This window comes from Macrotis lagotis, chromosome X (genome assembly GCF_037893015.1).
Source record: "Macrotis lagotis isolate mMagLag1 chromosome X, bilby.v1.9.chrom.fasta, whole genome shotgun sequence".
NCBI lineage: Eukaryota > Metazoa > Chordata > Mammalia > Peramelemorphia > Peramelidae > Macrotis > Macrotis lagotis.
Window position 1 is genome coordinate 434,030,153 of NC_133666.1, and position 12,636 is coordinate 434,042,788.

A 12,636-nucleotide genomic window follows, 5' to 3' on the forward strand; every position below is an offset into this window, starting at 1 on the left:
AAAATATTGACTCTCATGGGCTAAAAGCACAAGACGCTTTGGTTCAGAGTTCTTTATTTGTTCACATCAAGATAATTCATAAGAATAATTGTTCACATTTTCAGAGTGCTTTAAGATTTAGAAGTCCTTTCTTCCCAACAACCATGGAAAGTATGTAATACAAGTGTTATTAAAGCCCAAAGGAGAAAACTTGGGGCTCCAAGTAGTGAAACTACCTTGCCTATAGTCACTCTGTAGCTCTTAATATAGAATTCCAAATTAAGTCTTCTGATTCCATGAATAATGAATATTTTGTTTTATTTTTCCCACAGTACCCTTATACTTCCCACGCCTCTCACCACATGAGTCTCAGGAGGCAAATTAACTGTAATTAGATTGTTCAATATGCCCTAACACTATTTTAAGCAAAGCTCTGGTCATATTAAAGAGTGGAAGATATTTTAAATCACTTACCAACAGAGGGGAGATTTATTACAAATTACTGAATTTGAGAGTTGGAGGATACTTCAATTCATTATCCAGTTCAACCCATATGCAAGTACAAACGGATAAGAAATCAGATACATAATTGAACTGGAGGAGGACAGAAAGTTGAATTGCCATCAGGAAATTCTTATCTTTTTTACTATGAATATTCTATATGTGATACTTTATGGTAATAAAATGTTGAACTTAATAGTCTATGAATAATTTAAAAGGAATATTATCCAAAGAGTAGGAAAGGAAACACAATAGGTGTGAACAGGCTATGTTATATATTATTGAAGAACTCTAAGGAAGAACAAGAAAAAAAGAGATCAAAAAGAAATTGGAAAATAGGAAGAGAGGATATGCTGGGTACAATTTGAGGGCAAAATTTATGGGGAATTTTTTACTCTCTTTATGTCATGAACAAAAATGTTTCTAGCATTTTATTTGTACCCTCCGGGGCAAATTTCTGAAAGAATATGAATGACAGTCATCAGGTACAGTAAGGCACAGATTTGCATCATTGGAGGGGAACTTCCATGTATCAGAGAATCTGAGCAAGTCCTATATAGGAGGGCAAAGAAAGGTAAAATTAGTAGATAAAGAGTTGTACTAATTTCTTGATCCTGAATACCAATTACTCCATGCTATTTAGTCTAGTCTATCATCTACAAAATTAAGAGATCATAGTTTTAGGAGCTAAATCTGTAAAGGACCCCAGAAAACATTTTACATGTTCTCTCTCTCCTTATAACCAGTTCTCAGTTTCCCTGGGTTTCCTCAAAACCCAAATAAAGTCTTATATTTTATAGGAAGCTTTTCCAAATATCTTCTAATGCCATTGCCCTGTCAATTATTTCTTATTTGGCCTAAGTTTGTACATATTTGTATTTTTGTCTTTCACATTGGACTTTTCAGAGTATGGTCTGTTTTGCCTTTCCCTGTATCACCAGTGGCTGGCTCAGTGACTGGGAAATAGTGAGAGCTTAATAAATGTTAATTGACTGATTGACTATTTCCTATCCTTACAAATAAGCAACTCACCTGTGCCTTAGAATCTTGGAAAGTTTCCTGGGGAACTGACAACAAGAAACCCATTCAGAGTCAGATACTTAACCCAGTTCTGTCTATATCCAAGGTCAGCTGTCCTATAATCCAATATACTATTCAACCTTACCCTTTACAAACACCTGGCACATACCTTACCATTTACAAATTAATATAGGCATATATGGTTATATAAACTAAATAGAAAGTTACATTCTGTTCACAGCAAAGAGATATTCAAAAATAAACACAAATTTGGAAGGGGATTGTTCTACACACCAAATTTTCTAACATAAACATTATTGATTTAAAGAAAATAAGACATATACAAAAGACTTTATTGTCATGCCAATAAGCTTTATAATTCATGTCTTGGTTACGCAGCTATCAAATGATTTCTTCCTGGGTCACTTCTTCTCTTTTTCAATTCCTTTTTAAGTCAATTCAATTCCATTCAACAAAGAGAGAGAGAGAGAGAGAGAGAGAGAGAGAGAGAGAGACAGAGACAGAGACAGAGACAGAGACAGAGACAGAGACAGAGACAGAGAGCTGTATATAAATATATACAGATAAATGATAGATAGATAGATAGATTTTACTATGCACAGAATACTGATCTAGAAAAAGAAGAAAAATAGCATAATCCATCCCCTCGAGGAACTCACAGACTAGTAGGTGGTGAAACATCATGTTTAGATAACTACAGAATGATGTTATGCATAAGACTTAATCACTAAGTTTGGCCATAGAGGTTAGATACTTTTTTTCAAAGAATCATATTGCTTCCCACTTAGAAAACCTAAGAATCAATCTATCTGATCCTTGGAAATCACAGCAGAGAGAAATTGCAATTTCTTTTTTTTTTCCTTTTTAGCAAAATTAAATAATAAATTTCCCAAACAGGAAAAGTCCTTTAATCTTTTTCAGTTCAACATGACAGGATCAAACAATAAGTTGACAGCTACTAGGCCTTAATACAGTAAAAAAATACCTTCTAATATATGCCAGAAAATGAGATTAACACTTGAATTGAAGGCTAAGTATTTTATATTTCTCATTTGTAATTGTTACTTTTGGAGTGACATAGCTTGACATACAGTTTATGTTGGAGTCAGATCCAGTTGACTCCAAAGAACTGACTGCCAAATTTTCAATGTGAGAATTTACACCTCAGAAATCTACAAATACTACAAATTAGACCTTGATTTATTGCTTTGATTATTAATGGAGAAAATATCAATGATGCATGTTAAACTTAAAAATATGTCATACATACTTTTTTTCTTTTTTCTCCAGTCGGTTGTTAAGCATTAATCGCATTTATCTACCTATCTTAAGAATGATATGGCAAAACTCAACAAAATAGTGAATTTAAACCCAAGTATTTTATATGACATTATAGCATAAGAAGACTTCAGTACAAAGATTCCATGCCATGAGAACACATTGATTTATATTTAAAGAAATTCTTGGCAATGCTGCAGTCACCTGGATTAAATTGCTTAGAAAACATGTGCTCTTTTATGTTATTCTACCCTTAAACCATAGTCCTTAAAGGTCAATTCACATATTTTCAAAGCAACATTGTAGGTATTGGGTTTTCACTATCCTATTTGTTCATTTTTGTAAAGCTTTCCCTCCCAATAACGTAAACCACTTAGGAGAGTCATTTTAGAACAAAAAAGCTATTGCATGAGACATATCCTTATTCAACAATAAGTATTCTGAATATTTCAAGGTATCCACTGATAATCTTGTTACCCAAATCCCAGATCAATACACAAAGCAAATCTCCATATCTGTTCACAATAAGTTATTTATCCCACCTGAAACTGAACCTAGAAGCATTATTTAAACCACTGGGCAAGTAGCCAGGGGTCATTGCTTCTCACATGATAATAAATAATCATAGAATAGCTTTTCTTTTAGTAAAAACTCTGAACTCTTTCCTTGCTGAGTGTGACCATGACTGTATGCTTATGCCATGATATTTCCTTTCTAGATTCCCAGATATTTAACAATGAAAGAAAACAACACTTTAGTTTGATCAGCTATAGAGTAAGAAATGAAGGAATATAATCATAATTACTAGAATAATCTGAGCAACTTTATTTTTCTTCTGTAGAATTCTGAATATGGTTAGTGGAAAACATCAAGGGGTCTGTTCAAGTCCCAGCTCCTTCAATAACCAATTATCCAGTGTTGGCTTATTCATTTAAACTCCCTAGTTCTCAATTCTACTCTATGTAAAGCAAGGCTATTTAAGTATATCTAAATTATGTTTAGTTCTAAAGTTCTTTGTTCTTGTTGCCAAAGTCAAAATGAACTAAAGAGTTGAAGCAATTATACACATCAAGTCTTTCTGTACTAAATATATTTAAGTTATGAAATGAATTAATTTTAATAATTTCTAGAAGAATCTTGGGAGATTATCATTATATAGAATAGGATTTGGGGGCCAAAGTTCATAAATTAATTAAGAGATAGAACCCAGACTATAGAAAATATCTATAGTCTATTGATTTTTTACATATGTTTTAAATACCCCACACAGAAAACTATAACTTAAATATATCAAGAAGGTGAAGTTCCTTCACCCAGTCAAGCTATTAATGATATAGTATTACTGGAAGGCAAGAAAGAGAAGATAAATTACAACTGAGAAATAAGTATGATTAACTATGAGTATGAAAAGAGAATCACAATGAATTGTAACATTCATTGAAGGAATACAGTCATAGTATTTCTTATTATTCACTTTTCTGTACCATGTAAAGCTCCTCACAATCTGATCCCAGGCTACCTTCCTAGCCTTATTATACAGTCCTCCCTTACATGAATGCTAACAAGTCCAATTGGTCTTTCAACTGTTTCTGATACAAGGAATTCCATCTCCCTCTCTGTGCCTTGCCCTGACTGCAATTCCTTTTCATTTATTCCTTCTTATTGTTGTTCATCTTCATTACTATAACATGCTAACACTTTCCACAATGATTTCTTGTCAAAGAATTTGAAATGGTTTGCCATTTCCTTTTCCAGCAGACTAAGAGTTAATTAAAGGTTAAGTGACTTGACCAAGATAAGACAAGTAAATATCTCAGGTCAGATTTGATTTTGATAAGACATTGTGACTCTGGGCCCAAAAGCATCCTCTACATCCCTAGCTTCCTTGAAAACTCTTCTCAGCATTGACATGAAGATATTCCCCATCCCTCCAGCTGATAAAGCCTCCCCTAAAAATTTACTATGTTATATATATATATATATATATATATATATATATATATATATATATATATAAAATTTTACAGTTAAAGAACTAAGGGAGGGGCAGTTAGGTGGCTCAGTGGATAGCACACCGACCCTAGAGTTAGAAGGCCCTAAGTTCAAATACAGCCTTAATAATTGCCTAGCTGTGTGACCTTGAGCAAGTCACTTAACCCCATTGCCTTGTTAAGTAGATAGATAGATAGATAGATAGATAGATAGATAGATAGATAGATAGATAGATAGGTAGGTAGATAGACAGATAGATAGATAGATAGATAGAAGAACTAAGGTAATGGGGTAAGTGACTTGCCCAGTGTCACATAGCTAGAATGTGTCTGAGATCAGATCTGAACGCAGCAAAGATGAGTCTTCCTGAAATCAGTAGTGGCACTCTATCTATCATGTCACCTATATCAAAGATAAATGATTTATGTATGTACATATTAGGCATGTGTATATATGTATATGTATATATATATATATTACATATACTCATGTTATCTCCTCCAGATAGATTATATGCACCTCAAAGAAATCCCTAGTGCCTAGAATACTACCTGATATGTAATAAACACTTTACAAAAGCAGTTTTCTTTGATTGATTAATAAAAAAGACTATGATAAGAATAACAATACTTCTAAGTTTAATTTTTAGGTTAAACTACACTCTAAAGCAATTCATGAATCTCTTCAAAAACTGTTTATGGAAATGTCCAACTAATTGTTCAAAGTATCAAGCATATTTTAAAGAGGTTGTTTTTGTTGTTTTTGTTCAATCACATTTTTCAAATAGAACTACATAGTAATATTTTTGGTGATACTACCTAGGACTAAGTCTCAAATTGATTCTTTACAACTGAATGACTGATAAATTTAATTTACATGCAGCACTCTATAGTTGTCCAATTCTCATTTAATCTGAAAGCAAATTTGAGCTCTACCTGCTCTACTTTTGGTTATAATGACAGCATGTCTCACCAGAACAGATAATAGCCCAGAGAGACAGTCTACATATTCATTTTCTACACACCTCAATTACAATTCATCAGAGCTTCCCTTTTCATTCTCATGGTTAATCCTATTGCCTTTTAGGTTGGATTTAATACTGACCAATTTTGACTTCCAAAATTATTACATCGTCATTAGTTGAACCGGTTTTAAGAAATGAAATATCTAACCTACAGAAAAAACTCAGAGAGGATATGGTTCTTGCCTTCAAAGACAGTTTTATCAGTACTTGGTAAATTGAATTGAATTTAAATGATTAAGCTACTATCATATCAAATTTTGTTATTCAGTCATTTCAGCCAAGTCTGACTCTTCAGGACCTGATTTAGGGCTTTCTTTGCAAAGATACTGAAATGGTTCGGCATTTTCTTCTCCAGATTACTTTACAGTATAAGAACTAAGGGAGGGGTATTTAGATGGCTCAGGGATAGAGCACCAGCCCTAGAGTTAGAAGGACCTGAGTTCAAATACAGCCTAGCAGTGTGACCTTGAGCAAGTTACTTAACCCCATTGCCTTGTTAAATAAATAAATGAAATGAAATAGATAGACAGATAGATAGATAGATAGATAGATAGATAGATAGATAGATAGATAGATAGATAGATAGAACTAAGGTAACAGGGGTAAGTAACTTGCCCAGTGTCACATAGCTAGAATGTGTCCGAGGTCAGATCTGAACTCAGGGAAGCCACTACCTGAAATCGGTAGTGGCACTCTATCTACCATGTCACCTATATCAAAGATAAATGATTTGTTTAGCCTCAGACAGATATATGAATTCAAGTTAGCAGAAGACATATTGACTCCATATTAAGAAAAACTAATGTCAGTACAGTCATGGCTCAGTCAAATATGGAGGTTTTGAAGTAAATCCTGAAGGATACCTTGTTAAGATGATATAGAAGAAACTCCTGAGTTTCAATTTCCACACCTACAAAATGAAGAAATTGTACTAGATGTCCTTTGTGTCACCTCCAGCTCTAGAGCTATGGCTTCATAGTCCTCTGCAATGATTGAGCAAATAGAGTTAAGGATAACAGATATAATGGATGCTATTTCCATTGTTAATGCTCCAAAAATAACTCTTTAAAGTAGATTACTTTATAGAAGAAAAAAAAACAAAAAAGAAAATTGTATCTATTCATGTGAGATGTAGTCTGGCACAATGGATAGAATGCTCACTTCAAATTGTGCCATCCTTTAATCTCAATTGAGAATATCTGACCTCAAATCCCACCTCTAACATTTACAACTGATATCCTTATGCAAAGTCCTTGACCTCACTAAGAATCAGTTTTCTCATATAGAAATCATTTAGCATCTTTGAAACTTAGTGTCCTCATCTCTGAAATGGAGATGATAATATCTCAAAGTTGTAGAGACCATCTTTGAGACAATGGAAATGAAATATTTTGAAAAAATGAAGTATTTTATCTGTCTTGGTCTTGTTCTCTCTGTCTCTCTCTTGCTCTCAATCTCTGACTCTGATTCTCAATCTGATCTCTCCCTCCTCCTCCTCCTCCTCCTCCTCCTCCTCCTCCTCCTTCTTCTTCTTCTTCTCTCTCCCTCTCCCTCCCTCCTTCCCTTCTTTCCTTTCCCTCCCACCCCTCCCCACCACTTCCCACTTGATTTATATTTTAAAGGAAAATAGTATATGGCAATTTGCCATCTCTCTAATAATATAGGTTGGTGATGCAGAACTTACAATTATTGAGGCAATCAAATGATTCCAGATATTTAACCTGAACTTAAGTTTAGAAATTCCTTGTAACTTTCATATAATCCCTTATGATTATTAGGTTACCAAAATTCATTTAGGTGAGTATTCCTAAAAAAAGAACAAAGAAAGCAAGCAAGCAAACAAAACAAGTAGTTAGGCAATGGCTAGGGTTATGCCCAAATCTGGATTGCAATATGATTGAAGTTCAGCAGGATAAAAAAAAAAGGTACATTAAGAAAGTGAGGTCATTACTTTCTAGTTTCTGGACTCTTAATCCTTTCTTTTATTATACATATATGTTGGCAATTACTACAACAACACACAAACCAAATCCTGATTTTTGAGTCATCTTAGAGCCAGCATAAAACCTTATCTTTTAAATGAAAAATGAAATGATTAGACCAGATAATCTCCCAGATTCCTTACAGTTTGAAAAATATAATATCTTTTTGGTCAGTGGTAAATGTGCTGAGTCACAGATATATAAAGTATAGCACACATGAAAACCATAAAGTCCAGAAATTGTTGAGGATGTAAGACCCATGCAAAGTAACCATCTGTCCTCTACTGAATTGCATAATATATAAGCAAATGTTTTTCAATGCAAAAACCAAAGAATTTTTTTAGGGTTTTTTTTTTTGCAAGGCAAATGGGGTTAAGTGGCATGCCCAAGGCCACACAGCTAGGTAATTATTAAGTGTCTGAAACCGGATTTGAACCCAGGTACTCCTGACTCCAAGGCTGGTGCTTTATCCACTATGCCACCTAGCCGCCCCAATAAAAGAATATTTTGGAAATTTTTGAAGAACTTTGTTAAAAAGGGTTAAAAAAAAGTCTGACAGCACTATGCTAAATTCCAGTTACATGATTATAAAATACTAACAATATCCTCCACTAAGCCAAGAAAAAATAGTTGCCTCCATATTTTAGCATTTAAAATGCCTTCTATCCAAGAAGATCTGAGAGTCCTTGTGCCAATTTCAATTCTCAGTGATGATTTGGATCCCTGAGCAAAACTCTTATGGCTCCGTCATGATTCAAGAAGAAACCTTGAGAATCGGTAATTCTTTCTACAGCTTTTAGAATTTGTTCCTCCATTCCAGTGCATTCATCCAATATCAATCATCAGTGATTATTTCTCCAGGATCAAATAATTAACAAGTTGCCATTTACAAATGGGATAGTTATTGAGAAAATAAAGCAAGAACAGAAGTATAGACATTTTTTCCTAACATCCTTAAACCACCTGAGGACCTGGGACTACTAAACTCAGAATTAAAGACTCCACAAATTATAAAACCCTTCCATCGAGTTATCTTCCTTATGTAGTAATGTTGCCAGTGGGGTAGGTAAGTGGTCAAGTGGATAGAGAGACACGTCTATAACTATCTTCCCAAGTTTAAATCCAGCCTCAGACATTTACTAGCTCTTTGTCCTTGGGTTAGACACTGCTTACCTTAGTTTTCTCAACTACAAAATGAGCTAGAGAAGGAAATGGTAAATCACTCCAAAATCTGTGCCAAGGAATCCCATATGTAATCCCAGAGTCAAAAATGACTGAAAACAACTGAACAGTAACAATAGCAATGTTGCCAATGATCAAGTTTTTGGTAGGATTCAGAATCTTGTCTGTAGGAAGAACTGACTGCTGGTCTGGGTTCTGAATGAATTTTTTTTTTGCAAGGCAAATGGGGCTAAACGGTTTGCCCAAGGCCACACAGGTAGGAAATGATTAAGTGTCTGAGGCTGGATTTGAACTCAGGTACTCCTGACTCCAGGGTTGGTGCTCTATCCACTAAGCCACCTAGCCGCCCCCTGGTCTGGATTCTGGATGCCCTTCAGGGTTGGGCTGTAAAATAATAAACCCTGACATGTACTCTCATCACTGGATCTCATAGAGGTTGAACTGAGAGGTTGACCAGTTGAACAGATTACATTGCAAGTGGGGAGAACAGTCATAAAATTCCTGTTTTCTACAAAAACCACATTCAGGATAGCAGACCAGCTTAGGTGTATGTTTAAGGGCAGGATTGTCCAGGCCTGTTAAGTATATCATGGCATGCCCTATCACAATTTGAAAAAAAAAATAGAGAGAAAGCTTGAGTGGTAGGACTAATAGCAATCTTAATATAGTACTGGAAATGGCTATCTATGGTGACTACAAGTTGATATAGCAACCATAATAGTGTGGCATGCCATCTGCTGGTAATTATGTTTTCTTTGTCTTATTAAGGATAGTGTGATATATACATTAAATGAATCACTAGAATTTGGGGATTAGAGAGAATTTTAGAGATCATCTGGTCCACACTCCTTTTCAAGGTAGGAAATCCTTCTGCAATATCCCTGAAAGCTAGCCATGAAATCATTGTTGAATACTTCCCTGTGTTTACATCTGTAAAGTCAAAGCAAGGTATTAATATAATCAAGAAATTCCTTTCTCATATGTAATTAAAGGGGATATATTTCATAATACCATAAGTTTTCATTATTTAAGTATGCATTGGGAGATCTAGGAACTGGATTGATGATTTTAATAGTAGAACTCCCAGATAAACTCCCTCTAGCAGCAGAAATTAGCATTTTCTTTGCCCCTTATTTTCTTAGTGAGCTACCCATAACAATGAGAGATTAAATAACATTGTATTTCTTTTATTGGCTTTCATATAGCCAATATTGTGAAAGGTAGGATTTGAGTTTGGAATTTCTTGGCCCCAGGGCTAGATCTCTATCCACTGTCTCTCTGTTGTTTAAAATATATATATATATATATATATATATATATATATATATATACTTTATATAGGAATATATACTCATATTTATCTAGTTCCCTCTATTTTTGCCTTTTTTACCTAAAATCTCTATTCTCACTTAATTTCATCACAATTCACCCTTATACTACCCATTAGTAATAATAATTTACATCCATATATTGTTTTAGTTGAAAAGGGCTTCAAAGAAATTGAATGATTTGATTCTCATAAGAATCCTGTAAAAGAGTTAGAAAAGTTTTTTCAAATTTTACAGATAAGAAAGTGATTTCTACATTTTCACATAGCTAGTAGGTGTCCAAGATAGGATTTGAGTCAAGGTGTTAGCAACTTTATGTCTATTACACTCTCCACTACATCTTACAACTGCTCTAAAGGTCATTGCCAGTCATCCTGACCTATGTATTGTCACCGGACTTTGATGACTCTGGACAGAGAGTGAGGCTGATGATTTTGGACAATTCTGGCTCACTTAAATCAAATTCGCTTGTAAGTTAACACTCTCCTGATGTCTTTGGTTCCTTTTGAGAACAAAGGACAAACAAAAACAACAGCAGCTACTTCTCCATCTAGATTGATGATGATTAGAAGCTTATTTTTTTAAACATTAAAGGCAGAAGATTCAAAGAACCACCAAAAATTCAAAAGTTATCTATATTTTTCTCTCCTCTTTTCTATATAACAAAAAGTTCAATCTTCCCTTCATTTTCCACATAAGATTCGAATATACCTATTTTTATTCCTACTATTTCTTTTATTTGTGGTAGCAAAGAATTGGAAATTAAGGGGATGCCTTAATTGGGAAATGAAAAGTATTGGTATATTAATGTATTGGAATATTATGGCTTCTGTAAGAAATTATGAGCAGACAGATTTCAGAAAAACCTAGAAGACTTACATGAACTGATGCTGAGTGAAGTGAGCAGGACCAGGAGAACATAATACATTTCAACAATACTGTGCAATGAACAACCATGATACACTTAACTCTTTTTAGCCATACAGTGATCAAAAATAACTCTGAAAGGCCTGTGATGGAAAAATTCCCTACACATATAGATAAAGAACTATGGAATCTGAATGCAAATCAAACCATACTATCTTTATTTTTTAAAACTTGTTTTATGATGGATTTTTTGGTTTCTCATGTTTGTTTGCTTTTCCCCCTTTAATTCCATTTTCTTTCACAACATGATTAATATGGAAATTTATGTAACCTGATTGTACATTTATAATCTATATTATATTGGTTTCTAACCTAGGATGGGGGAAGGAATGGTAGGAGAGAGGAAAATTTTACAAAAAATGAATGTTGAAAATTATTTTGATATATAATTGGAAAAACACATTAATTAAAATATATTCCAATTCTTAAAATTATGCCTACCTTTGCTGCACTAATTTTAATATCACTATACTAATAATAATAGTAAAAAGCAGCTAAAATTTGAATCTCACTGAAGTCTGGGAGGTAGATGCTACTATTATCCCCATTTTACAAGTGAGGAAACTGAAGTAAATAGAAGTTAAGTGACTTGCCCAAGGTCATATAATTAATAAATATCTGAGACTAGATTTGAACTCAGATTGTCCTGACTCCAGACAAACACTCTATGTATTATTTAAGTTGAGTATCTAATACCACTTCATTTTTTAAAAACTGTCAACAGAATTATTTCCAATATGTATAATAAGATTTCTAGAAGATATGATTGGTGAGACATAATGGTCTTTGGGAAATCATGAACTGTATAAGAGATACTGTGTGGTTATTTAAGGACACAATATTATCATTTTTTAAAGAGGGACAAGGGAAAGAGAAAAGGAGTGTGCAAAGTTATATGCTTGTATATATCCTGAATTTGATTTTGCAAAATTCAGGGTCTATTATTAAAGATCAATTATATAAATATAGATGTACTAAATGACTACTATGTGTCAGATACTTGTAAAAGAAAAGCAAAAAAATAGTCTTTGCTTTCAAGGAACTCACAGTATAATGAGAGAAACTGCAAGAATATAACTATATACAAAAAGATATATAAGATAATTAAAAGTAGTCAATGGCTTTAAAGTGAATAAGGAAAGAATTCTCATAAAAGAGGGAACCAAGAAGCAGAATGGAAAATAAGAGTATTCCAGGAGAAAAAATCATGAAATTATTAAGAATCTGGAGATAGATGATCCACCACTAAGCCCTGTTGTCAACCTTGATTAACAAGCATGACCTTGATTGGGATCTAGCAAAGGGGACTGAGAAGAAGCAATCAGAAAGTTAGAACCAGGAGAGAGCACTATCACAGATACCTGGGGAGAAGAAATTATCAAGAAAAGGAATCAAAAGAGAG